This window comes from Camelina sativa, chromosome 8 (assembly GCF_000633955.1).
Source record: "Camelina sativa cultivar DH55 chromosome 8, Cs, whole genome shotgun sequence".
Lineage (NCBI taxonomy): Eukaryota > Viridiplantae > Streptophyta > Magnoliopsida > Brassicales > Brassicaceae > Camelina > Camelina sativa.
In genome coordinates, this window is record NC_025692.1 from 17,937,516 (window position 1) to 17,943,803 (window position 6,288).

Genomic DNA, 6,288 nt, shown 5'->3' on the forward strand with positions numbered 1-6,288 from the left:
TCTTATTAAGAATCACTTAAACAATCTTACAAGATATGTTTAATCAGATTTATACACAGTCAACATGACTTGTCACTGACCAATTCTTAATCTAACCAAAATCCCTAAGAACCCTAAAAGCTTATTCGCTTAGTTCTGAAAATTCTTCTTGAATGGCCAAACAACATGTTTGCCCCAATAACACAATATATAGGACACCTCCTATGACCTACTTTCCTATTAAATGATAAGTCCAAATTTTCTTAATATATATGATAATAACTTGTTCTCTAATCAAAAAGTCTCTAAAATCACAACCACGTCATTCGATATATGTTACTGGCTTCTACGCGCGAACCTCTCTTCCAGAGTCCTATAGACCAGCCTTGTAGCAACCAAAGTCATCATGCTTTCACTTTATGTTCTGAAAAAAGTGGATATCTGAGCATCATATTGTGTATGACATGGCGTCATCTAACAATGGTATCAATATATCAATCGTAAAGCTATGATTGAAAGGAATACTCGGTTGTTACTTACATATCATAAAACTAAAACTGTGTAGTGAGGAAATAAAATATTAATTGTTACTTACATATCCTAAAAGGAAATGAAAGGATTTGAGAAAATTTTGTATGCAAGTGTAAACAATCTGATATTGTTCGATCCATTTTTCAGTTCAGCTATTCCAGTTCGGTTCTTATTTGGTTTATAAAACAGAAAATCAAATATATTTCAGTTTCGGTTTCATATTTGTTAGGATTCAGTTAACAAGTATTAGTTTTTGATATATGTGGAGATTTTCATTAGATCATAAAAACAGAAGGAAATGTAATAAAATTAACACGTAGATTTCTGTGGTGCGTGGATATTTCAAAGAAATGAATCCAAAAATTGCATGGAAAAAATTGTGTTTGCCCATAGAAGGAGGGCTTTGGTTTTGTTGCTTTGCACAGTGGAACAGAACTCTCTGTTTGAAGCTAATATGGAGGCTATTATCTGCTAGGGATTCTCTTTGGGCTGACTGGTTGAGAAACAACAAAATCAAAAATGGATTTTTCTAGCAAATTGATGAGAAGAAGCAGAACTCATGGACTTGGAGAACGCTTCTTCACCTTCGTCCTCTTGTTATTCGGTTCATGTGGGAAATGGTAAGCAGGTAAGCTTCTGGTTTGATTGGTGGTCTACCTTTGGTCCGCTTGTCCAGTACTTGGGGTCTTCAGGACCAGCCCAAACTGGCATTCCATTGGCTGGAAAGGTTTCTCATGCGTGTTCTGCCACGGAATGGCTTATCAAACCCGCAAGATCACCTCAAGCTGAACTACTGCAGATTCATCTTACAACAGTTCTGCTTCCTACGTTGTGCCTTAACTTGATTCCTATGGAAAATAAAAGAAAAAGAGCTTGATCACTTCATCACAAGGAGGACATGGGAATCTTTAAGGCAAAGAAAAAAAACCACTCTCTTGGTCAAACCACGTTTGATACAAAGGAGCGATACCAAGACATGCGTTCATGTTGTGGATCACGCATCTCAATAGGCTTCCCACAAGAACAAGGCTAGCAAATTGGGGAATGCAAATCGAGACTAGCTGTTGTATTTGCGGAAATCAGCCTGTAACCTGAGAGCATTTGTTTCTTCATTGCGAAGTTAGTGAAGAGCTATGGATCCAGGCAACTAGGAGATTGGGATATCGTCCTTTTGTAATTCACATATGGGCACAGGTATATACACCATATGGATTGAAAGGAATACTCGGTTTCACAACAACATCGCAACATCTCATGTTCTTTTCTGGACAGACAGGTTAGAGATGCCATTTTTTAAAAAAGTCACTTCAAGCATTTCAAAAGGCTAATGCACGAAAAAAAAAAAAAAGGCTAATGCAAGAGTGGCTTAGATTTGTTTAGGTTCCTTATACCTAATCATTTGATTCTCAGATACCTTCTTGCTTTTATTTTTTTGAGCAAGGACTATCAAAGGCATTGTAGTCAATACAATCTATTTTCATTAATGGAAATTCACATATTATCAAAAAATACACATACATTTCAAAGCCTATCTGCAATATACACTAATAGTTCAACAATAATAATCTATATAATAATAACAATCTCAATAAATGCGACCAACAGTTGTGTTTTTTCAATCGTACCTTTTGGATATTTTCTGAAAAGTCGTGATAGATCATTGAACGTTATTTATGAAAAGCTACAACTGTTCACTGTAAAGTTGTGTTGATTGGAATATTCGTATCTTTTGAAATCTATATATATTTGTCTGTTTAAACTGTTTTCATTTTTTTTTGTCATGACACAAAATCAACTAAAATTTCAATCTCAACGATTTATTCATTTTTCTAAATTATTTTCTAACATTTATTCTTTTAAAAGTCAAGAAACTCCTCTAATTCTTGATTTAACAAAAGATTTTTGGAATAATGAATCTAATTTACATCTTTTAGTTAATTTTAAATATAAAAGTTTAATAAAAATACCTAGAGTGTTTTTCCAAGAGTTAGATAGATTACATAGTGAGTTTTTGGATTTGACTTTTCAATATGGTAACAATCCGAATAAATGCCACCAAAGGTTGTGTTTTTCAATCGTACCTTTTGGATAATCTTCCAAAAAATCTGTAGAAAATTTAAATTATGTGTTTAACAAAAAATTGCGATTATTCATTGTAACGATTTTTTGTAAAGTTGCAACTGCTCATTGTAGAGCTGTGTCTATTCGAATATTCATATCTTTTGAAATCTATATATTTGTCTGTTTGAACTGTTTTTATTTTTTTGCCATGACACAAAATAATATAAAATTTCAATCTCAACGTTTTTTACAGATCTCTAGATTATTCTCTAGCATTCATTCTTTTAAAAGTAAGAAATTCCTCCAATTCTTCATTTTAACAAAAAAATTTTGGAATGATGAATCTAATTTACAACTTTTAGTTAATTTTATATTAAAAAATTAATGAAAATACCTATATATAATAGCAATCCGAATAAATGCCACCAAAGATGTGTTTTTTCAATCGTACTTTTTGGATAATTTTCCAAAAAAATCTGTACAAAATTGAAATTGTGTGTTTTACACAAAGTTGCGATTGTTCATTGTAACGGTTTTTTTGTAAAGTTGCAACTGTTTATTGTAGAGTTGTGTCTATTCGAATATTCGTATCTTTTGAAATATATATATTTGTCTGTTTGAACTGTTTTTCATTTTTTTTGTCATGACACCAAATAATATAAAATTTCAATCTCAACCGTTTTTACAGCTCTCTAAATTATTCTCTAGCATTCATTCTTTTAAAAGTAAAGAGATTCCTCCAATTCTTGATTTAACAAAATATTTTTGGAATGATGAATCTAATTTACAACTTTTAGTTAATTTTATACCTAGAGTCTTTTTTGAAGAGTTAAATGGATTATATAATAAGCTTTTGGATTTGACTTTTGAATATGGTAATAAAGAGTTTGTAGGTATAATCAAGTGCACACACAACAGTTGCAATTTTTCGTAGTACCTTTTCGTAAAAAAAATATTTTTATTCATTTTTTTTAAAAATTCAAACGGTTGTATCTGTTCATTGTAGAGTTGTGTCTTTTCACTATATTTTATTTATATTTTTTTCATCACAACTTTTCATTTTAATATATGTGTCTATTTAAATAGTCATGCTTTTTGAACTCTCTTTATATTTGTCTCTTCATCACTAACTAAAAAGTTCGTTGAAACAAATTTTCCATGTTATGTTGAGTCTAGATAATTGAATATATTCTATAATCTAACTAAAATATTAGAAATGATTATAGCAATAGAGAAATTTTATACAACATATTATTGAATTTACAGTTGTGTCTATTTATCTTAACTTTCCGTTAAAAATATATTTTAATATTTAAAATAATAATAACAATCATAATAAATAAGAGCAACAGTTGCGACTTTTCGTAGCACTTTTTTGTAAGAAAATTGGTTTTATTTGTTCTTTTTAAAAAACTCAAACAGTTGTATTTGTTCACTGTAGAGTTGTTTCTTTTGAACTCTACATCAATAACTAACAAATCATTGTTGTTGAAACAAATTTTTTATGTTATGTTAAATCTAAATAATTTGAATAATAATATCTAATATTCAATGTTATTCTATAATCTAACTAAAATTTTAGAAATGAATATAGTAATATAGAAATTTAATAAAACTAAATATAGAATTTACAGTTGTATCTATTTATCATCACTTTTCGTTAAAAACTATTTTAATATTTAAAGTTCATTTTGTTTTGTTCTTAATAGTTGTGTATTTTAATTTTAATTTTCCATTAATACTGTTTCACTCATTATTAAATATATTTTTAATTATAGTTATTTAATAGAAAATTACATTACTCATTATAACCATTAGTTCAATATTCTCAGTAAGGATCACTTCGTCATAATGATTTTTTTTAGTTATAGCTCTCTTTACCATAATTCTTCATAAAAATATCTTATATTTATAATACTTTAAACAATATGTTTTGCAAAGTTGCGTTTATTCTACATAATATTTTTTGTTATAAGTTTTCATTTTGATGATTGTGTTTTTAGTAACAGTTTATGTATTCAAACTATTCTATTACATTGAAATAATTTCATAATGTATATTTTTAAATTTTAAATTTAAATTGTTTTTTTTCTAAAATACTTCCCCCGCGACATCGCGGAGGGTATGAGTCCTAGTAATAATAATAATAATAATAATAATAATAATAACAATAATAATAATGTGGTGTTATTGAATGATCCACATGATTTTGAAACAAAATTTAAAACCGTAAAACATCAACTAATTTGACAAAAACATTAACTTCTAAAAAACCATAACTACCGATGAAACGATGGAGTAATAATTATTCAACTAGATTAAGACCCGTGCTACAACACGGGTTGAAATTCTCTTTATTTATATTATAATTTTAGAATAAAATATAATTTATATGATTGTTTTTAAAAGTTTTTTTGGATAAAACATTATGCAATAAAATCATATGCTAAATATGATGGCTTGAAAAGAACATCTATTTTGTAAGTTTTATATTGTTAATTTTGTAATTTCATGTATGAGAAATGGTTATGTTTGTTGTTTGTTTTTATTTTAATTTTTGAACATGTTTGGTGAAAGTTTTTTGATATGACCCGTGCTTAGATAAGATTTTATTTTCAACTGCACAATAATATTTTGGAAATCACGATTAAGTGTGATAGATTGCCAAGATTTTATTCCTTTTTACGCCTAAAAGTATATTTTTATGTCTAACAGTATATATTTTGTAACAATACATGGAATACTAAATATTTTATTTTGGAAATTATATAAATCATTGAAATATTCTCTTTAAGAGGATTTTTTGGGATATTCCTTAAGTGTATTCACATAGCCTATAGATTGACCAATTGATCTATAATTTTTTTTTGTAATCAACTTATATTTAATCTATAACATATTTTGTAACCAACTTATAAAAATTATATAGTCTACAGAAAAAAATTGTGTATTTCCGTTTTATTATATAGGGATCATTCACGTCATTTTGAAATCTCCACTCATAGGTGTCATTCTCTTTTTTTTTTTTTTTTTTTTATGCCCAAAAAATGATAGCACGTGAACTATATTATGACTATAAATGAAGGTCCCCAAAGCCCTCTTTCATACTCACAAAATCGATAACACTTGCTCATATTTCTACCTAACACTCTAACTATGGCAAAACAAATCTACAAACAAGTATTCACATCCTTCATCTTCTTGTCTGTCTTATTTAACCAATCCAATACCGTCTCATCTTTCCGACACCCAGCAAAACCAAGCAAGCGTTTCGTCTTCCACCTCCATAACGTTGCTTACGATGGTAATAACACGGCTAATGCCACGTCAGCAACAATCGTGAACCCTATTGGACTAGCTAGGAGACTTTAGTTTCGGGAATTTTATAATCATGGACAACCCTATTGCACTATCTCTCGAAACCAGTGGCTCGTGTTCAAGGCTTCTTCTTCTACCACGGTAAGTCGAAATTTGACACTTGGCTTTCTTGGACGTCCGGCTTTCTTGGTCAGTAGTATTCAATTCAACAAAACACAAAGGGACATTGAACATAATGGGTGAAAATCCGTTTATGGAGCCGACCAGAGACTTACCGATCGTTGGTGGGACTGGTGACTTCATCATGACTCGTGGGATTGCTACGTTCACGACCGATCTCACTCGTGGGATTTCCGTATCAAAATGGATATTAAACTCTATGATGAATGTTACTATTAG

At 29.5% G+C, this 6,288-nt stretch overlaps 1 pseudogene; it reads left to right on the plus strand.

Annotated features, from left to right (window-relative positions):
• On the plus strand, positions 5,728–6,288 carry LOC104707415 (annotated as a pseudogene).